Genomic DNA, 25,523 nt, shown 5'->3' with positions numbered 1-25,523 from the left:
CTTAGTGATGCTTAAGAAGCATCCCTACAATGCTAGTGGAAGTGACGGAATTCAAGCAGAGCTATTTCAGATCTTAAAAAGCGATGCTGTGGAAGTGCCGCCATCAAAATTCCAGTTTGTTAGGAAAACTCGGCAGTGGCCACAAGACTGGAAGAAAAATCAATTTTCATTCCAATCCCAAGGTAGCACAATTCCAAAGGATGTGGAAACTACCACAGAATTGCACTCATTTCACATGCTAGCTAAGTAGTGCTCTAAATTCTTCAAGCTAGGCTTCAACAGTATGTGATCTGAGAACTTCCAGATGTACAAGCTGGATTTAGAAAAGGCAGATGAACAAGAAAACAAATTTCCAACATCTGTTGGATCATAGAAAAAACAAGAGAATGCCAGAAAAACATCTACTTTTGCTTTATTGTCTCTGCTAAAGTCTTTGCTGGTGAGATCACAATAAACTATGGAAAACTATTAAAGATGTGGGAATACCAGACCACTTTACCTGCCTCCTGAGAAAGCTGTATGCAGGTCAAGAAGCAACAATTATAACCAGACATGAAACAATGGTTCTAAGTTGGAAATGGAGTACATCAACACTGTATATTGTCACTCTGCTTATTTAAGTTATATGCAGACTACAGCATGCAAAATGCCAGGCTGGATGAAGCACAAGCTGTAATCAAGCTTGACAGATATACCACTGCAGCAACAACAGTAATCATTCATAGAAAAACTATGGCAATTCTATACTGCAGTGATTTTAGAGTCCAGGAAAATAAAGTTTCTCACTGTTTCCATTATTTTCCTATCTATTTACCATGAAGTTATGGAACTGGATGCCATGATCTCTTCAGTTCTTATACAGTGTATTAAAAAGCAGAGACATTACTTCACCAACAAAGATCAGTATCAGTTCAGTCAGTTCAGTCGCTCAGTCATATCCAATTCTTTGTGACAACGTGGAAGCCAGGCTTCCCTGACCATCACAAACTCCTGGAGCTTGCACAAACTCGTGTCCATCTAGTTGGTGATGCCATCCAACCATTTTATCCTCTGTCATCCCCTTCTCCTCCTGCTTTCAATCCTTCCTAGCATCAGAGTCTTTTCCAATGAGTCAGTTCTTTGGCATCAGTTGGCCAATGCATTGGAGTTTCAGCATCAGTCTTTCCAACGAATATTCAGGACTCATTTCCTTTAGGATTGACTGATTTGATATCCTTGCAGTCCAAGGGACTCTCAAGAATTTTCTCCAGGACCTCAATTCAAAAGCATCAATTATTCAGCACTTAGCCTTCTTTATGGTCCAACTCTCACATCTGTACATGACTACTGGAAAAAAAATCGCAGTTTTGACTGTATGGATCTTTGTCAGCAAAATGATGTCTCTGCTTTTTAGTACACTGTCTTGGTTTGTCATAGCTTCCTTCCAAAGAACAAGTGCCTTAATTTCATGAATATAGTCACTGTCCACAATGATCTGGAGCTCAAGAAAATAAAATCTGTCACAGATTCCACTTTTTCCTTTTCTGGACATGAGTTTGAGTGAACTCCGGGAGTTGGTGATGGACAGGGAGGCCTGGCGTGCTGTGATTCATGGGGTCGCAGAGAGTCGGACACGACTGAGCGACTGAACTGAACTGAACTGATGGGACCAGATGCCATGATATTAGTTGTTGAAAGTTGAGTTTCAAGCTAGCTTTTTCATTCTCCTCTTTCACTCTCATCAAGAGACTCTGGAGAAAGAAATGGCAACCCAGTGTAGTATCCTTGTCTGGAGAACCCTATGGACTGTATGAAAAGACAAAATAAGACATCTTTTATTTCAAATTTCATCTATATGACATTGGACACATCACTTAACCATTCAAAGTCTCAGTTATGTATAAAATAGGAATTGTAAAGCCTATTTCATGGAAGCATTGGGTAAAACAACAGGACACATATACACAATGGAATATGTATAAATATATATGCAAATATTTGCTTCTTATGGGCTGTCCTGGTGGCTCAGATGGTAAAGAATCCACCTGCAATGTGGGAGACCTAAATTTGATCCCTGGGTTGGGAAGATTCCCTGGAGGAGGGCATGGCAACCCATTCTAGTATTGTTGCCTGGAGAATCCCCATGGACATAGGAGCCTGGCAGGCTACAATCCATGCAGTCACTGAGTCAGACATGACTGAGTAACTAAGCATAGCACATTCCATCCTATATTTTAATCATAATCTTTAACATGCTTATTATTTTCAATGACATTTTGGGGACAGTATCATAATTTAAAAACTAAAGTTCTATGCTAAATTGCTCTTTTCAAAAAAAGTCCTACACTATAATTATAGACACATCAGTTCTTCCTGTTAATACAATTTTTAGATTGAATTAACTATTAAATCAGTGGCACTTTCATCCCCTTTTGTGATTGTCATGAAGATATATAGTATATTCAGCATCACTCTGCAGTGTTTTTTCATAGCTTTTTCATGTCCTGTGTAAAATAATAAAGCCTCTTCTGACTTCAACATACTATTTATTTAAGTATAACATGGAAGCTTCTTAATAACATTATATTTTTCATAGTCATCTGAGAGGCGTTTATCCATTCTTATATTTTTGCCCTTTTTCTCAGTTATCACTCCTATCCCATTCGGATATGCAATCTTCTGTATGTGCTTGTCTTGTTTTAAACACTCTTATCAAGTTACCTGGTAAGGTCTTTTAAAATTTATCCCAAAGTTTAGTAAACTGTCATCTTTGCTTAATCTTTTAACTTATTATTTCCTTCTACTATTTGATATATTTTGAAGAGAAAAAAAAACTTTTATGAGACATCACCTTATCTGCAGGGTTACACAGAATCATTCTATTGTATGTATACCAGGAAAATGCATGCTAGTATGTCATGTAATAAGTCTTTGCTCAATCAATTTTACCCCAAATTATACTTAATGGGAAATATATACATACACACACATACACACACACACACACATACATATATATATATATATATGTATGTATGTATAAAGTTGGAAAACACTTAAATAAGAGTAATAATTTTGCTTTGGATTTAGAATCAGTTTATTAGTTAAAACTTACTACGATAAAGTTTTATGTTCAGTAGTTTTAATGCTCTAGATTATTACAGAGGTAAAGGTGTGCAGAGTTTTCGTGTTTGTCTGTGTGTGTGTGTGTACATGTGTGCATGTTGTTTGAAGCATAAAAATTAAGCTTGTAAAGTGACTTAACTAAAAGATGAATGAGATAGGAAAAAGTGAAGTTCTCTAAAATCTTTGTGCAGAACTGAATTATCAAGGTCTAAAGTGCATATCATAGCTCTAATTTATGCTGGTGATGCTTTTGCTATTTTTACCTTTTCATCTTACCAATTTGCCCTTACTATTTTTATGTTTAATCTCTGTTTTGAAATATCTTTTGTTTCTCATCAACCCTCGCCTTAAGCTCTTAGAGCATGTGGGATTCTGAAGTTAACAGGTTTAGCCACGTGTATTCTTCTGATGTAAGTGATAAATTGAAGCATTTTGTTACTTATAAATATTGACTGGGATCAGTTAGGAAGCTGACAATTTTCCTAACTTCTACAATGCATTAATCTGAGCCAATCATGTTTGCAGGTGTCAGTTATTTATACTTTAATATGTGTTTATTAACAGACAACAAATTGTCCAATAAAGAAAAGTTAACATATCCAACTTACATACTTGTCATTTTTCTAAACTGAGGTTTCTCAAGATGTTTACCTAGGAGCATTAATTTCACTGTGTCATTAAAACAATTTTTCTAATCTCCATAAAAATAGTCCATTCATATTATCTCTTACAGTGCTTCCCCAACTAGATCAAAAGCTATGTGGGATATCACTTGATAAAAACGGCTCTATGATCAAGTATATTTGGGAATTCTGTGTTACCAAGTTAAGTAAGTTTCTTTGTTGTAGGACTTCTCACAGCTCATTATATATCAATGTATATTGTGAATAAGAACCAGAGGTAGTTTATCACATTTCTGAAGATTATTTACCAAGGAATCATTGTATCTTTTAAATAAAAAGCATCTCAAAGAACCTTTTTGAAAATCGTTGTTGTACCTCCACTGATACATTCCTATATAGAAAACACATGAACTTGATCTTAACATCTCCAAGCCTATGCACATAAATATTTTGACATTTTTCCTAAAAATATTAGTCAAGGTCTGAAGCATTGATATAACTGCAATATGAACAATGTTTACACGACAATGTTTAATAACGTGATTAAGATCTTCAGTTCAGTTCAGTTCAGTCACTCAGTCGTGTCCAACTCTTCGCGACCCCATGAATCACAGCATGCCAGGCCTCCCTGTCCATCACCAACTCCCGGAGTTCACTCAAACTCATGTCCATCGAGTTGGTGATGCCATCCATCCATGTCATTCTCTGTCATCCCCGTCTCCTCCCGCCCCCAATCCCTCCCAGCATCAGAGTCTTTTCCAGTGAGTCAACTCGTCACATGAGGTGGCCAAAGTACTGGAGTTTCAGATCTTAAACAGTATTAAACCTCTATCAAACTTTAAAATAGATAATATACTTTAATACCTACAAAATATAGTCTGAATAATTCTTTTGGCATAAAATTGTGAATATACTTCTTTGGATATATGTTTGTCCTTTAATTTTATGAAATTAATACCTGAAGTCTACTTTGTAAAATTATTTCCCTGACAGAGCAAGTGGTGAGGCCCTAGAAGACTCATGTCTGATCAAACTGCAAGCAGGCTTCGTTGCTAACCAAGATTTCTTGGGATTCTGGCTGGTCGACATCCGCCTGAGAAGGTGTACCAGTTGTACACCCAGAAAACTGAGCGTCAGAGATGAGGAAGCGATAAGTAGCAGCAACAGTGCTCGCAAAACACCTGAGCTGGTCACCTGAGCTGCTCGGACTGGGGAAAGGCACAAAACGCAGGCCCAACCGAGTTTGCACCTTTGTGGAGTACCCAAATACCAGAACCTGAGCGACTTTGACTTGGGAAGTGCATGCAACCCAGGGCCAACCTCAGACAGTCCCCGGCAGAGCAAGCTAGACCCTAAGCAGTATAGACAGTGAAAGCACACATGCATTAACCCATGAGGGGGACAAACCCAATGTGGCCAAGACACTGTGAGCACTCCCCACAGAGGCCAGAGATGTTTGTTTGCAGCGTTCCACCCTCCCCACAGAACAACTGAACAAGGAAGCCTAAAAAAGTGTCCACCACCGCCCCCTTGTGTCAGGGCGGAAATTAGACACTGAAGAGACCAGCAAACAGAAGAAGATAAAACCGAAGGAACCACCTTGGAAGAGACAGATGGAGAAGTCTTGAGGATACTACAAGAATAAGACTGAAAACCAGAAGCAGAGGCTTAAGTCCAAATCCTGAGAACATCAGAGAACTCCAGACTCAAGTGAAGATTAATCAATAGGAGATCATCAAACGCATCTATACCTACACTGAAATCAAGCACCACCCAAGGGTCAACAAGTTCCAGAGCAAGATATACCACACAAATTTTCCAGCAACACAGCAAAATAGCCCTGAGCTTCAATATAAAGGCTACCCAAAGTCACTCCAAAACCACTGACATCTCATAACTCATTACTGGACACTTCATTGCACTCCAAAGAAGAAATCCAGCTCCACCCACCAGAACACCGACACAATCTTCCCTAACCAGTGAACCTTGACAAGTAACCTGTCCAACCTCACCCACAGTGAGGAAACTCCACAATAAAGAGAACTCCACAAACTGCCAGAAAACAGAAAGGCCACCCCAAACACAGCCATATAAGCAAGATGAAGAGGCAGAGAAATACCCAGCAAGTAAAGGAACAAGATAAATGCCGAACAACCCAAACAAAAGAAGAAGATATAGGGAACCTACCTGATGAAGAATTCCAAATAATGATAGTGAAAATGATCCAAAATCTTGAAAACAAATTGGAGTTACAGATAAATAACCTGGAGACAAGGATTGAGAAGATGCAAAAAAGTTTTAACAAGGATCTAGAAGAAATAAAAAAGAGTCAATATACAATGAATAATGCAATAGATGAGATTAAAAAACACTCTGGAAGGAACCAAGAGTAGAATAACGGAGGCAGAAGATAGGATAAGCAAGTTAGAAGATAAAATAGTAGAAATAAATGAAAAAGAGAAGAGAAAAGAAAAATGAATTAAAAGAAATGAGGACAATCTCAGAGACCTCTGGGACAATGTTAAATGGCTGAACATTTGAATCATAGGCGTCCCAGAAGATGAAGATACAAAGAAAGATCATGAGAAAATACTTCAGGAGATGATAGTTCAAAACTTCCTTAAAATGGGAAAGGAAATAATCACCCAAATCCAAGAAACTCAGAGATAACCAAACAGGATAAACCTAAGGCAAAGTACCCCAATATACATATTAATCAAATTAACAAAGATCAAACACAAAGAAAAAATATTAAGAGCATCAAGGGAAAAACAACAAATATCACACAAGGGTATTCCCATAAGGATAACAGCTGATCTTTCAACAGAAACTCTTCAGGACAGGAGGGAATGACAGGGTATACTTAAAGTGATGAAAGAAAATAAACTACCGCCCAGATTACTGTACTGTATACTTAAAGTGATGAAAGAAAATAAACTACCGCCCAGATTACTGTACCCAGCAAGGATCTCATTCAAATATGAAGGAGAAATCAAAAGGTTTACAGACAAGCAAAAGCTGAGAGAATTCAACATCACCAAACCAGCTCTCCAACAAATGCTAAAGGACCTTCTCTAGACAGGAAACACATAAAGGGTGTATAAATTTGAACCCAAACCAATAAAGTAAATGGCAACGGGATCATACTTATCAATAATTACGTAAAATGTAAATGGGTTGAATGCCCGAACCAAAAGACAAAGACAGACTGAATGGATACAAAAACAAGGCCCCTATAAAATGGTGTCTCCAAGAGACCCTCCTTGGGACACAGACAGACTGAAACTGAAGGGCTGGAAAAAGATACTCCACTCAAATAGAGACCAGAAGAAAGCAGCAGTAGCAATACTCAGAGTGGAAACTAACCCAGCATCATAAAGCTGCTATTCTCCAACACAAATTAATTTAAAAACAGAAAATGAAAAAAGAAATTAACATACTAAAGTAACTGTACTCCGAAGCAAAAACAGATTTTTAGACTAAACACCACCCAAAAAATAAAAATAAAACAAAGTCTGTGAAAAGAGACAAAGAAGAACTCTACATAATGATCAAAGGATCAATTCAAGAAGAAGATGTAACAGTTATAAATATATATGCACCCAACATAGGAGCAAAACAATATGTAAGACAAATGCTAACAAGTGTGAAAGGGGAAATTAACACTAACACAATAAGAGTGGGAGACTTTAATACCCCACTCACAACTATGGATAGATCTACTAAACAGAAAGTTAACAAGGAAGTACAAATGTTAAATGATACAATAGACCAGTTAGACCTAATAAATATCTATAGGACATTTCATCCCAAAACAATGAATTTCACCTTCTCAAGCGCACACGGAACCTTATCCAGGATAGATCACATCCAGGGCCATATATCTAGCCTTGGTAAATTCAAAAAACTTGAAATCATTCCAAGCATCTTTTCTGACCACAATGAAGTAAGACTAGATCTCAATTACAGGAGAAAAACTATTAAAAACTCTAACACATGGAGGCTGAACAACACGCTGCTGAAAAACAAACAAATCATAGAAAAAATCAAAAAATAAATCAAAATATGCATAGAAATGAATGAAAATGAAAACACAACAACGCAAAACATCTGGGACACTGTAAAAGCAGGGCTTAGGGGAAGGTTCATACCAATACAGGCATACCTCAAGAGAAAAGAAAAAAGTCAACTAAATAATCTAACTTCACACCTGGTTCAGGTCAGTTCAGTCGCTCAGTCATGTCCGACTCTTTGAGACCCCATGAATCACAGCACACCAAGCCTCCCTGTCCATCACCAACTCCTGGAGTTCATTCAAACTCATGCCCATCGAGTTGGTGATGCCATCCAGCCATTTCATTCTGTCGTCTCCATCTCCTCCCACCCCCAATCCTTCCTAGCATCAGACTCTTTTGAGTGAGTCAGCTGTTCGCATGAGGTGGCCAAAGTATTGCAGTTTCAGCTTCAGCATCAGTCCTTCCAATGAACACCCAGGATTGATCTCCTTTACAATGGACTGGTTGGAACTTCTTGCAGGCCAAGGGACTCTCAAGAGTCTTCTCCAGCACCACAGTTCAAAAGCATCAATTCTTCGGCGATCAGCTTTCTTCACAGTCCAACTCTCACATCCATACATGACCACGGGAAAAACCATAGCCTTGACTAGACGGACCTTGGTTGGCAAAGTAATGTCTCTGCTTTTTAATATATTATCAAGGTTGGTCATAACTTTCCTTCCAAGGAGTAAGCGTCTTTTAATTTCCTGGCTGCAATCAGCATCCGCAGTGATTTTGGAGCCCAAAAAAACAAAGTCTGACACTGTTTCCACAGTTTCCCCATCTATTTCCCATGAAGTGATGGGACCAGATGCCATGATCTTTGTTTTCTGAATGTTGAGCTTCAAGCCAATCTTTTCACTCTCCTCTTTCACTTTCATCAAGAGGCTTTTGAGTTCCTCTTCACTTTCTGCCATAAGGGTGGTGTCATCTGCATATCTGAGGTTATTGATATTTCTCCCGGCAGTCTTGATTCCAGCTTGTGCTTCTTCCAGCCCCGGGTTCCTCATGATGTACTCTGCATATAAGTTAAATAAGCAGGGTGACAATATACAAACGTGACGTACTCCCTTTCCCATTTGCAACCAGTCTGTTGTTCCATGTGCAGTTCTAACTGTTGCTTCCTGACCTGCATACAGATTACTCAAGAGGCAGGTCAGGTGGTCTGGTATTCCCATCTCGTTCAGAATGTTCCACAGTTTACTGTGATCCACATAGTCAAAGGCCTTGGCATAGTCAATGAAGCAGAAATAGATGTTTTTCTGGAACTCTCTTGCTTTCTCCATGATCTAGCGGATCCTGGCAATTTAATCTCTGGTGCCTCTGCCTTTTCTAAAACCTGCCTGAACATCTTAAAGTTCATGGTTCACATATTGCTGAAGCCCTGCTTGGAAAATTTTGAGCATGACTTTACCAGCATATGGTATGAGTGCAATTGTGTGGTAGTTTGATCACTCTTTGGCATTCCCTTTCTTTGGGATTGGAATGAAGACTTACCTTTTCTAGTTCTGTGGCCACTGCTGAGTTTTCCCAATTTGCTGGCATATTGAGTGCAGCACTTTCACAGCATCATCTTTCAGGATTTGAAATAGCTCAGTTGGAATTCCATCACCTCCACTAGCTTTGTTCATAGTGATGCTCTCTAAGGCCCACTTGACTTCACATTCCAAGATGTCTGGCTCCAGGTGACTGGTCACACCATCGTAATCTACACCTAAAGCAACTAGAAAAGGAAGAAATGAAGAACACCATGGTTAGTAGAAGGAAAAAAATCTTAAAAAACTAGGGCAGAAATAAATGCAAAAGAAACCAAACGGACCACAGCAAAATTTAACAAAGCCAAAAGCTGTTTCATTGAGAGGGTAAATGTATTTGACAAACGACTAGTCAGACTCATCAAGAAACAAAGGGAGAAAAACCAAATCAATAAAATTAGCAATGAAAATGGAGAGATCACAAAAGACAACACAGAAAGTCAAAGGATCATAAGAGACTACTATGAGCATTTACATGCCAATAAATTGGACAACTTGAAAGAAATGGAAAAATTCTTAGAAAAGTGCAACTTTCCAAAACTGAACCAGGAAGATATACAAAATTTAACAGAACAATCACAGGCATGGAAATTGAAACTCTAATCAGAAATCTTCCAGAAAAAAAAAAAAAAAGCCCAGGTCTGGACGGCTTCAGAGCTGAATTCTATCAAAAATGTCGAGAAGAGGTAACACCTATACTACTCAAACTCTCTAGAAAATTGCAGAGGAAGGTAAACTTCCACACTCATTCTATGAGGCCACCATCACCCTAATAACAAAACCTTACAAAGATGCCATGATAAAAGAAAACTACAGGCCAACATCACCGATGAACATAGATGCAAAAATCCTTAAAAAAGTTCTAGCAAACAGAGTCCAACAGCACATTAAAAAGATCATATATCTTGACCAAGTGGGCTTTAACCAAGGCTGCAAGGATTCTTCAATATCCACAAATCCATCAATGTAATACACCACGTTAACAAAATGAAAAATAAAAACCATTTGATTATCTCAATAGATGCAGAGAAAGCCTTCGACAAAATTCAACACCCATTTATGACAAAAAACCTCCAGAAGGCGGGAATAGAAGGAACATACCTCAAAAAAATAAAAACTATATATGACAAACCCACAGCAAACATTATCCTCAATGGTGAAAAACTGAAAGCATTTCCCCTAAAGTCAGGAACAAGACAAGGTTGCCCACTCACACCACTAGTATTCAACATAGTTTTGGAAGATTTTACCACAGCAATCAGAGCAGAGAAAGACATAAAAGGAATCCAAATTGGAAAAGAAGAAGTAAAACTCTCACTGTTTGCAGATGACATGATCCTCTACACATCAAACCCTAAAGACTCTACCAGAAAATTACTAGAGCTAATCAATGAATATAGTAAAGTTGCAGGATATAAAATCAACACACAGAAATCCCTGTATTCCTATACACTAATAATGAGAAAATAGAAAGAGAAATCAATGAAACAATTCCATTCACCGTTGCAACAAAAAGAAATAAATACTTAGAATTATATATATCTAAAGGAACAAAAGACCTATATATAAAAAACTATAAAACATGGTGAAAGAAATCAGAGAGGACACTAATAGAAGGAGATATATACCGTGTTCACGGATTGGAAGAATAAATATTGTTAAAATGAATATACTAACTAAAATAATTTTTGATTCAATGAAATCCCTATCAAGCTACCAATGGTATTTTTCACAGAGCTAGAACAAATAATTTTACAATTTGTATGGAAATAAAAAATACCTTGAGTAGCCAAAGCAATCTTGAGAAAGAAGAATGGAACTGGGGGAATCAACCTGCCAGACTTCAGGCTCTACTACAAAGCCACAGTCATCAAGACAGTATGGTACTGGCATAAAGACAAAAATATAGATAAATGGAACAAAATAGAAAGCCCAGAGATAAATCCACACACCTATGCACACCTTAATTTTGACAAAGTAGGCAGGAATATTCAATGGAGAAAAGACAGTCTCTTTAACAAGTGGTGCTGGGAAAACTGGACAACCACTTGTAAAAGAATGAAACTAGAACAGTCCCTAACACCATACACAAGAATAAACTCAAAGTGGATTAAAGATCTAAATTTAAGACCAGAAACTATAAAACTCCTAGAGGAGAACATAGGCAAAACACTCTCCGACATAAATCACAGCAGGGTCCTCCATGACCCACCTCACAGAATATTGGAAATAAAAGCAAAAATAGACAAATGGGACCTAATTAAAATTGAAAGCTTCTCACAGCAAAGGAAACTATAAGCAAGGTGAAAAAGACAGCCTTCAGAATGGGAGAAAATAATAGTAAATGAAGCAACTGACAAAGGATTGATCTCAAAAATATAAAAGCAACACCTGAAGGTCGATTCCAGAAGAGTAAACAACCCAATCAAAAAATGGGCCAAAGAAGTAAACAGACATTTCTCTAAAGAAGACATACTGGTGGCTAACAAAAACATGAAAAGATGCTCAACATCACTCATCATCAGATAAATGCAAATCAAAACCACAATGACGTACCATTTCATGTCTGCTATCCGAAAGTCTACAAGCAATAAATGCTGGAAAAGGTGTGGAGAAAAGGGAACCCTCTTACACTGTTGGTGGGAATGCAAACTAGAACAACCACTATGGAGAACAGTGTGGAGATTCCTTAAAAAACTGGAAATAGGACTGCCATACGACCCAGCAATCCCACTCCTGGGCATACACACTGAGGAAACCAGAATTGAAAGAGACACATGTACTCCAATATTTATTGCAGCACTGTTTGTAATAGCCAGGACATGGAAGCAACCTAGATGTCCATCTGCAGATGAATGGATAAGAAAGCTTTGGTACATATACACAATGGAGTATTACTCAGCAATTAAAAAGAATACATTTGAATCAATTCTAATGAGGTGGATGAAACTGGAGCCTATTATACAGAGTGAAGTAAGCCAGAAAGAAAAACACCAATACAGTATACTAACCCATATATATGGAATTTAGAAAGATTGTAATGATAACCCTGTATACGAGACAACTAATCTTTGAATATATAGGCATAAAGTTGTTTCTATTATTTATACTCTCTTTTTTTAAATTTATTTTATTGGAGGCAAATTACCTTACATTAATATATTGGTTGGTTTTGCCACACACTGACACGAATCCGCCCCGGGTGTACATGTGTTCCCTTTCTTGAACCCCCCTCCTCCCTCCCTCCTCCCAACATCCTCCCTCCATGTTATCCCCGTGCACCAGCCCCAAGCATCCTGTATCATGTGTCGAAGCTGGACTGGTCACCCATGACAATATACATGCTACAATGCCGTTCTCCCCAATCATCCAACCTTCACCCTCTCCCACAGAGTCCCAAAGACTGTTCTCTATGACTACGTCTCTTTTGCAGTCTCATATACAGGGCAATGGCAAACCACTCCAGTACTCTTGCCTAGAGAATCCCATGGATGGAGGAGCCTGGTGGGCTGCAGTCCGTGGGGCCGCTAGGGGTTGGACACGACTGAGTGACTTCACTTTCAATTTTCACTTTCACACATTGGAGAAGGAAATGGCAACCCACTCCAGTATTCTTGCCTGGAGAATCCCAGGGACGGGGGAGCTTGGTGGGCTTCCGTCTATGGGGTCACACAGAGTCGGACACGACTGAAGTGACTTAGCAGCAGTAGCATACAGGTTTCAGGTTGCCATCTTTCTAAATTCCATATATATGCGTTAGTATACTGTATTGATGTTTTTCTTTCTGGCTTACTTTACTCTGTATAATTGGCTCCAATTTCATCCACCTCATTAAAACTGATTCAAATGCATTCTTTTTGATGGCTGAAAAATACTCCTTTGTGTATATGTACCAAAGCTTTCTTATCCATTCATCTGCAGATGGACATCTAGGTTGCTTCCATGTCCTGGCTATTATAAACAGTGCTGCAATGAACATTGGAGTACATGTGTCTCTTTCAATTTTGGTTTCCTCGGTGTGTATGCCCAGGAGTGCGATTGCTGGATCATATGGCAGTTCTATTTCCAGTTTTTTGAGGAATCTCCACACTGTTCTCCATAGTGGTTGTACTAGTTTGCATTCCCACCAACAGTGTAAGAGGGTTCCCTTTTCTCCACACCCTCTCCAGCATTTATTGAATGTAGACTTTTGGATAGCAGCCATTCTGACTGGTGTGAAATGGTATCTCATTGTGGTTTTGATTTGCATTTCTCTGATTATGAGGGATGTTGAGCATTTTTTTCATGTGTTTATTAGCCATCTTTATGTCTTCTTTGGAGAAATGTCTGTTTAGTTCTTTGGCCCATTTTTTGATTGGGTCACTTAGTTTTCTGGAATTGAGTAGCAGGAGCTGCTTGTATATTTTGGAGATTAATCCTTTATCAGTTGCTTCATTTGCTATTATTTTCTCCCATTCCGAAGGCTGTCTTTTCAACTTGCTTATAGTTTCCTTTGCTGTGCAGAAGCTTTTGATTTTAATTAGGTCCCATTTGTTTATTTTTGCTTTTATTTCCAATATTCTGGGAGGTGGGTCTTGGAGGATCCTGCTGTGATTTATGTCAGAGAGTGTTTTGCCTATGTTCTCCTCTAGGAGTTTTATAGTATCTGGTCTTACATTTAGCTCTCTAATCCATTTTGAGTTTATTTTGGTGTATGGTGTTAGGAACTGTTCTAGTTTCATTCTTTTACAAGTGGCTGACCAGTTTTCCCAGCACCACTTGTTAAAGAGACTGTCTTTTGTCCATTTTATATTCTTGCCTCCTTTGTCGAAGATAAGGTGTCCATAGGTGCGTGGATTTATCTCTGGGCTTTCTATTTTGTTCCATTGATCTATATTTCTGTCTTTATGCCAGGACCACACTGTCTTGATGACTGTGGGTTTGTAGCAGAGCCTGAAGTCTGGCAGGTTAATTCCTCCAGTTCCATTTTTCTTCTTCAAGATTGCTTTGGCTATTCGAGTTTTTTTGTATTTCCATACAAATTGTGAGATTATTTGTTCTAGTTCAGTGAAAAATATCGTTGGTAGCTTTTGAATGTATAAATTACTTTGGGTAGTATACTCATTTTCACAATATTTATTCTTCCAATCCACAAACACGGTATATTTCTCCATCAATTAGTGTCCTCTTTGATTACTTTCACTAGTGTTTTATAGTTTTCTATGTACAAGTCTTTTGTTTCCTTAGGAAGATATATTCCTAAGTATTTAATTCTTTTTGTTGCAACAGTGAATGGAATAGTTCCCTTAATTTCTATTTCTTTTTTCTCATTATTAGTTTATAGGAATGCAAGGGATTTCTGTGTGTTGATTTTATATCCTGCAACTTTACTTTATTCATTGATTAGCTCTAGGAGTTTTCTGGTAGAGTCTTTAGGGTTTTCTGTGTAGAGGATCGTGTCATCAGCGAACAGTGAAAGTTTTAATTCTTCTTTTCCAATTTGTATTCCTTTTATGTTTTTTCTGCTCTGATTGCTGTATCCAAAACTTCCAGAACTATGTTGAATAGTAGTGGTGAGAGTGGACACTCGTATCTTGTTCCTGACTTAAGGGGAAATGCTTTCAGTTTTTCACCATTGAGGATAATGTTTGCTGTGGGTTTGTCATATATAGCTTTTATTATGTTGAGGTATGTCCCTTCTATTCCCACTTTCTGGAGAGTTTTTATCATAAATGGATGTTGTATTTTGTCAAAGGCTTTCTCTGCATCTATTGAGATAATCATATGATTTTTATTTTCCAGTTTGTTAATGTGGTGTATTACGTTGATTGATTTGCTGATATTGAAGAATCCTTGCATTCCTGGGATAAAGCCCACTTGGTCATGATGTATGATCTTCTTAATGTGTTGTTGGATTCTGATTGTTAGAATTTTGTTAAGGATTTTTGGATCTATGTTCATCAGTGATATGGGCCTGTAGTTTTCTTTTTTTGTGAGATCTTTACCAGGTTTTGGGATTAGGGTGATGGTGGCCTCATAGAATGAGTTTGGAAGTTTTCCTTCCTCAGCAATTTTCTGGAAGAGTTTTAGTAGAATAGGTGTTAGCTCTTCTCTAAATTTTTGGTAGAATTCAGCTGTGAAGCCATCTGGACCTGAGCTTTTGTTTGCTGGAAGCTTTCTGATTACTTCCTCTATTTACATGCTTGTGATAGGTCTGTTCAGATTTTCTATTTTTTCCTGGTTCAGTTTGGCAAGGTGTACTTTTCTAGGAATTTGTCCATTTCTTCCAAGTTATTCATTTTATTGCCATATAATTGCTGATAGTATTCTCTAATAATCCTTTGTATTTCTGTGTTGTCAGTTGTGATCTCTCCATTTTCATTTCTAATTTTAATGATTTGGTTCTTCTCCCTTTGTTTCTTGATGAGTCTGGATAGTGGTTTGTCAATTTTATTTACCTTCTCAAAGAACCAACTTTTGGCTTTGTTGATTTTTGCTATGCTCTCTTTTGTTTCTTTTGCATTTATCTCTGCCCTAATTTTTACGATTTCTTTCCTTCTGCTAAACCTGGGGTTCTTCATTTCTTCCTTTTCTAGTTTCTTTAGATGCAGAGTTAGGTTATTTAGTTGACTTTTTTCTTGTTTCTTGAGGTGTGCCTGTATTGCTATGAACTTCCCCCTTAGCACTGCATTTACAGTGTCTCAGAGGTTTTGGGTTGTTGTGTTTTCATTTTCATTCATTTCTATGCATATTTTTATTTCTCTTTTGATTTCTTCTATGATTTGTTCATTATTCAGCATCGTGTTGTTCAGCTTCCATATGTTGGCATTTTTAATAGTTTTTCTCCTGTAATTGAGATCTAATCTTACTGGACTGTGGTCAGAAAAGATGCTTGGAATGATTTCAATTTTTTTGAATATACCAAGGCTAGATTTATGGCTCAGGATGTGATCTATCCTGGAAAAGGTTCCGTGTGTGCTTGAGAAAAACGTGAAATTGATTGTTTTGGGGTGAAATGTCCTATAGAGATCTATTAGGTCTAACAGGTCTATTGTATCATTTAAAGTTTGTGTTTCCTTGTTAATTTTCTGTTTAGTTGATCTATCCATAGATGTAAGTGGGGTATTAAAGTCTCCCACTATTATTGTGTTATTGTTAATTTCCCCTTTCATACTTGTTAGTAATTGTCTTACATATTGCGGTGCTCCTATGTTGGGTGCATAAATATTTATAATTGTTATATCTTCTTCTTGGATTGATCCTTTGATCATTATGTAGTTTCCTTCTTTGTCTCTTTTCACAGCCTTTGTTTTAAAACCTATTTTATCTTATATGAGTATTCCTACTCCTGCTTTCTTTTGGTCTCTATTTGCGTGGAATATCTTTTTCCAGCCCTTCACTTTCAGTCTGTATGTGTCCCTCAATTTGAGGTGGGTCTCTTGTAGACAACATATATGGGGGTCTTGTTTTTGTATCCATTCAGCCAGCCTTTTTCTTTTTGTTGGGGCATTCAACCCATTAAAGTTTAAGGTTATTATTGATAAGTATGATCCCGTTGCCATTTTCTTTATTGTTTTGGGTTCGAGTTTATATACCCTTCCTGTGTTTCCAGTCTAGAGAAGATCCTTTAGTATTTGTTCAGAGCTAGTTTGGTGATGCTGAATTCTCTCAGCTTTTGCTTGTCTGTAAAGCTTTTGATTTCTCCTTCATATTTGAATGAGATCCTTGCTGGGTACAGTAATCTGGGCTGTAGGTTATTTTCTTTCACCACTTTGAGTATGTCTTGCCATTCCCTCCTGGCCTGTAGAGTTTCTGCTGAAAGATCAGCTGTTATCCTTATGAGGATCCCCTTGTGAGTTATTTGTTGTTTTTCCCTTGCTGCTTTTAATATTTTTTCTTTGTGCTTGATGTTTGTTAATTTGATTAATATGTGCCTTGGGGTATTTCGCCTTGGGTTTATCCTGTTAGGGACTCTCTGTGTTTCTTGGACTTGGGTGATTATTTCCTTCCCCATTTTAGGGAAATTTTCAACTATTATCTCCTCAAGTATTCTCTCATGGTCTTTCTTTTTGTCTTCTTCTTCTGGGACTCCTATGATTCGAATGTTGAGGCGTTTAATATTGTCCCATATGTCTCTAATATTGTCCTCATTTTTTAAAATTCTTTTTTTTTTCCGTCTCTGTTTCATTTATTTCTACAATTCTATCTTCTAGCTCTCTTATCCTGTCTTCTGCCTCCGTTATTCTATTGTTTGTGCCCTCAAGAGTGTTTCTGATCTCATCTATTGTATTATTCGTCATATATTGACTCTTTTTTATTTCCTCTAATTCCTTATTGAACATTTCTTCCATCTTCTCAATCCTTTTCTCCAGTTTATTTATCTGTAACTCCATTTTGCTTTCCAGATTTTTAATTATTTTCACAATTAAAATTCGAAATTCTTTATCGGGTAGGTTCCCTATATCTTCCTCTTTTGTTTGTGTTGGTGGGCATTTATCCTGTTCCTTTACTTGTTGGGTATTTCTCTGCCTCTTCATCTTGCTTATATTGCTGTGTTCTGGGTGGCCTTTCCGTCTTCTGACAGTTTGTGGAGTTCTCTTTGTTATGTAGTTACCTCGTTGTATGTGGTGTTGAATGGGTCATTTGTCAAGGTTCCCTGGTTAGGGAAGCTTGTGTAGATGTTCTGGTGGGTGGAGCTGGATTTCTTCTCTCTGGAGTGCAATGAAGTGTCCAGTAATGAGTTTGAGATGTCAGTGGGTTTGGGGTGGCTTTGGGCAGTCTGTATATTGAAGCCCAGTGCTATTCTCCTGTGTTGCTGGATAGCTTGCGTAGTATGTCTTTCACTGAAACTTGTTGACCCTTGGGTGGTGCCTGGTTTCAGTGTATGTATGGAGGCATTTGATGAGTACCTATCAGTTAATGTTCTCTGGAACAGGAGATCTCTGGTGTTCTCGGGATTTGGCCTTAAGCCTCTGCCTCGGGTTTTCAGTCTTATTCTTGCAGTAGGCTCAAGGCTTCTCCCTCTGTTACTTCCAAGTCAGTTCCTTCTGTTGAAAAAGCTCTTCTGTTTTCTGGTCTCCTCAGTGTCTAATTCCCGTCCTGACACCAGGATGCAGTGGTGGACACTTTTTTTTTTCCCCCCGGCTCTCCTATTCATTCCTGCTATGGGGTGGGAGGAACAGCTAACAAATATCCCTGGCGTCTATGGGGAGTGCTCACGGTGTCTCGGCTACACTGGGAATGCTCCCACTCGAGGCGTGTGTGCTTTCCCTGTTTATGCTGCTTAGGCTTTAGTTTGCTCTGCTGTGAGCTGTCCGCGGCTGGCGCTGGGTTGCATGCACTTCCCAGGTCTGAGCGGCTCAGGTTCATGTCCTTGGGTACTCAACAAAGGCCAGACTTGGCTGGGCTTGCGTTTTGTGCCTTCCCCGGTCCTAGCAGCTCAGGTGACCAGGTGTTTGGCGAGCACGATCGCTGCGACTTATCACCTTCCCATTCCCTGCTGCTCGGTTTTCTGGGAGTACAACTGGCGCACTTTCTCAGGCGGATATCGACTGGCCTGAGCCCAAGAAGTCCTGGCCAGCAAGGAAGCCTGCCTGCAGCTTGGCACGGGAAGCCTCTCTGGGGCCGCGGCTGCCCCCACCCAGGCGCGGGTTGCCCTCCCCGCCGGTGTCGGTGGGGGCTGGGGTAAGGGCTGCCCGCTGCCAGCTCGCTCCGCTCAGTGCCCGGTTCTGTGGGTGGGGCTGGCAGTCCTGGCTTGGGGCTTTTCACAGGCTTTTTCCAGCCCTCTCGCCCTTCAGCTGCAACCTCTGCTCTGATATCAAGTTCGAGCCCTCAGTTTGCCCTGGGGCGTTCAAGCCCGGTTCTCCCTCTAAGCGCAGCCACCAGTTCTCCCTCTAAGTGCCACCGCTGGCTCTCCCTCTAAGCGCCGCTGCCCGTTCTCCCTCTAAGCACTGCCGCCCATTCTATTATTTATACTCTTAATGAGTAATTCCCATTTTGAGTATTGTTTATTTGCAAGATTTTTCTTGTTGATTATTGTTACCTGATGTTTCTCTTTATGAAGAAGCTTTTTAAGGCAACTTTGACTCTATTGAGCCTCTCGATTTTATCTTTATTTTTATTGAATTAATACCTGGTATGTATTAGTTGCTTTATTTTCTTTATGATTATTCTATTTTGCTAACTTCTTAAACTGGGTATATACTTGCATACTCATCACTTTTCCTTTTTATGTAAAGTCTACTACATTTAAGGTCTCAGTGGATAATATTTTCCATATCCTGTAGGTTTTAAGACTTTGTATTAAAAAAAAAAGATTATTTCCCTGTTGGTCCAATTAACATGTGTATTTTTGCAAAAAAAGATTGTTATTATAAAATACAATACACTTCTTTCTACCAGGAAATAATTGTAAATATTTTATTTGTTGCATACAGTTGGGAATATTCTACACTATAATATCAAACAGAATAAAACAAAGTTTTGTTTTGTTGTCAGGGAACTCTGAGAATGAACATGAAAACTTCAAGTCTGTGAAATGCTGAGGAAATGTTACACAATAAAACCCATGTCATCAAAACTGGAAATATATATATATATATAATATATATAAAGACCTATTACTGAAAGAAAGACAATGATGGCCCAGAAAACAGACTTGAAGTGTACTCAATACAATATCTTCTTAGGTTTCTCTTAATACTATCTGGGGCAAAAATTTCCTACAATAAACACAATGGCTTATACTTACTCCAAAGTGCGTTACTTTTGAGTTTTTCTTTTGAGTAAGGTTATTTTTTAGCATTGCAAGATATATAGTTTAGTTCTGCAACTGAAATTCTTTGTTGATTTTTCTGTGTGCATTGAAGCACAGAAGAACACATTGCTGTGCTCTTTGGCTTATACAATAAAAACTTAGAAGGTATTTTTTAGTGTTTCTCAAGATGAAAATATCATGCAACATACTCAGCTATAGACATTGTAATCAGGGAAAAAATTTGACACTGGATCACAGTCTAAGAAGATAGTACCATCTTCCCAGGTTTATAAAAGTATTTTATGCCTATAAGATAAAAAATAGTTATTTTGAATATGAAAATCATGTCAATACAGAATGAGGCAATGCCCATTTCCATTCTGGGCATTAAATAAGTAAAAATGAATGTTTGTTGAATAAATTCACAATTAAGTGAATAAATGTGGTAAATGGTAAATGTCACCATAAAATACCATTTTGTACTACTAAAAGTAAACTATTTGTTAATATAACTAATGATACTTTGGATAAATAATAGCATTTTTTTGATAATTCCGTTTACTTATAAAGTGGTTATTGAGTTAACTCATCATTTTTATCATAAGTTTGTTCTGGATTTAAAAAGTTAAAATTCTGTCTCTACCACTTTCTATGTGGTCCAAAGCACTCTTAACATTTGTTTCTTCATGTGCAAAAGAGATATAATAATAAGTTTCTGTGAATCATATGGCATAATATGTGTTAAGCATATAACACAGTGCCTCACATTTGGAAGAACATTGTTATAGTTATGATCGTCAGCCATTAATCCATTTCATGGTGATGGCAAGCAATTATGTTAGGCTCAGGATATACTCCCTGAGTTATTAATGTTTACTGAGCATTTACTATGTACCAAGTTCAGTTCAGTTCAGTCACTCAGTCATGTCCGACTCTTTGAGACCTCATGAACTGGAGCATGCCAGGCCTCCCTGTCCATCACCAACTCCTGGAGTCCACCCAAACCCATGTCCACTGAGTCAGTGCTGCCATCCAACCATCCCATCCTCTGTCGTCCCCTTCTCCTCCTGCCCTTAGTCTTTCCCAGCATCAGGGTCTTCTCAAATGAGTCAGCTCTTCACATCAGGTGGCCAAAGTATTGGAGTTTCAGCTTCAAAATCAGTCCCACCAATGAACACCCAAGACTGATCTTCTTTATGATGGACTGGTTGGATCTCCTTGCAGGCCAAGGTACTCTCAAGAGTATTCTCCAACACCACAGTTCAACAGCATAAATTCTTCGGCGCTCAGCTTTCTTTATAGTCCAACTCTCACATCCATACATGACCACTGGAAAAACCATAGCCTTGACTAGACGGACTTTTGTTGACTGACAGAATGTGGTCCACTGGAGAAGGGAATGTCAAACCACTTCAATATTCTTGCCCTGAGAACCACATGAATAGTATATACAAGTAATTGGGATAAAAATAGTTACAGTCCTTGCCTTTCAGCCAATTTCAACCTGCTACAGAATCTAGGTGCTCTGCTTTTGAGTAAAATGTCCTTGAAAGATAGCAAACAATGAAAAGATGTAAATAACACTGGTTGAATACTAAGAGAAAAAAGTTCTTTAGGATTTCAGAATAAAACAGCTTTTTTAATATTCAGTTAAGCTGTTTAAGGGGGGATGGGAGTAAGTTGATACTCAGAATCTCAGCATAGGAAGGAATCTGAAAGATTATCTAGTACAAACCCCTTATGGCACACAGGAGGAAGTAAAATTAAAAAGAAACATGACTTGTTCAAGGGCAAAAAAAAAAGTAAGTTATAAACTAGGGTTTATGCACAGTTCTACTTTCTAGAATAATGCTGTAACTGACCACACTGTGTACTTATTTTAATTCTGGCGTGGTTGCTACCAGTTTTCCAGCAAGACTTATTGGAAAGATATTAGCCTAGAAATATAAGATTGATAACTAGGACAGGTATTTTTACTAATTTACTTCCATTTACTTCAACTACCTCATCTGTAAACAAAAGGTAAACTTTTACTCAATTTAGTCCATGACATTTGATAATACAGTAATTACATGTCCAGTCCTCAATTTACCTCTTTACCATGGTAAATTGAAGTTTCATCTTTACACTGGCCATTTATAGTGATCCTTTTTTGACAATTTAGAAATATCAATTTTGTATAATGATATTTTATTGTTCTTTTGCAAAAATTGAGATATACATTGTCTCTTATAATTAAGCCATAACTAATATGTTACCATGAATAATAATTTCTAACTATTGTAGTTATCAATTTATTCATAAATAATTGCATAGAAAATAGGCTCCCCATAAGTCCATTAATATATATGACAATTGTGGGTAGATGAGTAATTCTAAAAAAGACAATAGTCAACATTCCCACTGTATTTTCATGAATTACTGAGTTCACTCTGAAGAATAAAAATAAATCTAATTTTGTGATTATGAAAAATGTGGGAGTTGTAAACATGTTTATGCTATGTTAGTGAATTATTTAAGGATAAAAATAAAGAAAGAAAATTTCTGGTTGTATAAATATCAAAAGGAAGAATATAAAAATTGTCTGCACAATAAATTAAAGGGCAAACATTTTATTATTTCTTGAAACCTAATTTTAGCTACCTCTTATTAGAATATTATTCTTCCCCTTAGGACTTTCTAAGATCAATATATTTTATTAATTCTTCATTAATTATTTTATGATATATAAGTTCAGTTCAGTTCAGTTCAATCGCTCAGTCGTGTCTGACTCTTTGCGACCCCATGAACTGCAGCATGCCAGGCGTCCCTGTCCATCACCAACTCCCAGAGTCCACCCAAACCCATGTCCATCAAGTCGGTGATGTCATCCAACCATCTCATCCTCTGCCTTCTCCTCCTGCCCTCGATCTTTCTCGGCATCAGGATCTTTTCAAGTGAGTCAGCTCCTCGCATCAGGTGGCCAAAATATTGGAGTTTCAGCTTCAACATCAGTCCTTTCAATGAACACCCAAGATTGATCTCCTTTAGGATGGATTGGTTGGATCTCCTTGCAGTCCAAGGGACTCTCAAGAGTCTTCTCCAACACCACAGTTCAAAAGCATCAATTCTTCGGTGATTAGATTTCTTTACAGTCCAACTCTCACATCTATACATGTCCGCTGGAAAAACCATAGCCTTGACTAAACAGACCTTTGTTGGCAAAGTATTGTCTCTGCTTTTTATATGTAGTCTAAGTTGGTCATAACTTTCCTTCCAAGGAGTAAGCATCTTTTAATTTCATGGCTGCAATCAGCATCTGCAGTGATTTTGGAGCTCAGAAAAATAAAGTCAGCCACTGTTCCCAGTGTTTCCTCATCTATTTCCCATAAAGTGATGGGACCGGATGCCATGATCTTAGTTTTCAGAATGTTTTGAATGTTGAATGTGATATAAAAATATTATTAATTTAGCAGTTACATTTTACCTTTAATTTTGTGTTTGCAGGATTCTAATATATTATAATGTGACCTTGGGAAAATTCCTCAGTCTTTTCAAGGTAAGTTTTCTCATCTATTGAATTAAACATATTTTGCCTAAATTAGAATACGCATGCATGCATGCTCAGTTATCCAGTTGTGTCTGGCTCTTTGCAACCCCATGGACTATAGCCCACCAGGCTTCTCTGTACATGGGATTTTCCAAGCAAGAATTCTGTTGTGGGTTGCCATTTGTACCTCCAGGGCATCTTCCTGACCTGCGGATTGAACCTGTGTTTCCTGTGGTTCGTACATTGGTAGATTCTTGACCACTGAGCCACTAAGGAAGCCCAAATCAGAATATGGTAAGCGTCAAATGAGATAATGTAAAATATCTGGGCTGGTACCTGACAGGTAGAAATATGCTGTGTTCTTCATTTCCTATTTTTTGATTTATACTTACTCATCAATATAAAATTTCTGAGAAGGCAAAAAGGAAAGAGTTGAAAGGTCAACAAGGAGCTGGCAGGGCTAACAATGGCCTTATTCTCATTACTTGCAGGGACTGGCTATTGGATGGGGCAGCAGGTGTGACTGGACCTTGTGTTTCTCATCATTTAACAGATTATCCCTGGATTTGTTTTCATGATTGTTAAATTATGTAGCAAAAAGAAAGTGAAAGAAAGTCTGTGGAGGCATATAACCAAAAGCAGGAACTCATTTACTTCTGTGGCATTATTTTTTCCAGATCAAATTGTTAGGTAGCTAGAATAGGAAAAAAGGAGTCAAAAATAGTGGTTTCTAAAAGGAAAATAAAGGAAAAAGCCTGAGAAAATGGAACAAAAGAAAATCCGAGGACCAGAGTGAGAAACTCAGGTGAAACAAACAACCCTCCTGGCTAGTTCAATTTACATAGGGCAGGCTCAAAATTGAACCCGTCTCTTCTTTTGCGTCAGCCCGCCCTCATACCTCAGAGATGTATTTTCCTTTTTTTACCAAATAAAACTGAGCTGTAACAGAGTTGTAACACTGGTCCACCATTTCAAATTTTGCTGCAGTGAGACAGAATCAAGGAAATTACACACTCCCCCGACATATCTTGTGCCATGCCTTGAATTTAACCTGACTTGAAACAACCTCAGCTCGGCCCCTGCAAGGCGGAGGCCAAGCACAGAAGAAGCCCAACTCAGCAGAAACTTCACATGTCTCAATATCAGATTCCAGAATACTTCCAATTAAGGTAGAAGGTCCTTATCCCTATGATTGGAAGGACATATGGCTAACAAAATGTTAATTCCTTTAAGATCTCTCATTTCTTGTTTCCTTGAACTCCCTGCAAACAGGTGAGCAGCAGTGGGTGCAACTGAGGGACTCTGGCAGGGGCTACTCCACAGTGTGTCCTGAAGGCTCCACTATCTGCTGCGCCTTAGTAGTTGTTGCCCAAGCAGGTGAGGGTTCTTCTGTCCTTAATATTCTTTGTGCCAAGGATTAGGCCAATGAAAACTGTGAGCACAGGCCAGGTATTTAGGAGATTTTCTGGCAGGTTATGAAGAGGATTCCTTGTCACATTTTTCCCAATGCTTTTTCCTCCCGTCCTTCAGCTCCTCTCTCCATCTATGACACTGCTTACAAAGTATTGGGCAGGTAATCATCTTTCCATTTCTGAAAGTTGTGTTTGAAACCATTTACCTAAGATTGGGAATCAAACCCACGTGGCAGGGACTCTGTAATATTCTTAGTCAGTCACTTGTATCTGAAAGGGACTTGAGCCAGGCCAAAATCCATAGTGTCTGGTTTCAGGACCTAATGAAACTCAAGGTCTTGATGTCTCATTGCCAAAACATTCAGTGAGAGATACAACAATAGGTAAAGGGTAGATTTGTTCAGATTCAGAGAGAAGCACAGTCCACAGAGCATGTGCCATTGCAGAGGGTGTATGCAGCAGCCGTGAAATGTGGTATGGTTAGCTTTTGTGAGCTGGGTGATTCCATATGCTAATGAGTGGGAGGATC

The sequence above is a fragment of the Moschus berezovskii genome, chromosome X, assembly GCF_049115385.1.
Source record: "Moschus berezovskii isolate FMDL1 chromosome X, NW_MosBer_1.0, whole genome shotgun sequence".
Taxonomy (NCBI): domain Eukaryota; kingdom Metazoa; phylum Chordata; class Mammalia; order Artiodactyla; family Moschidae; genus Moschus; species Moschus berezovskii.
The sequence above is the reverse complement of the archived record's forward strand: the minus strand, read 5'-3'. Positions refer to the sequence as shown.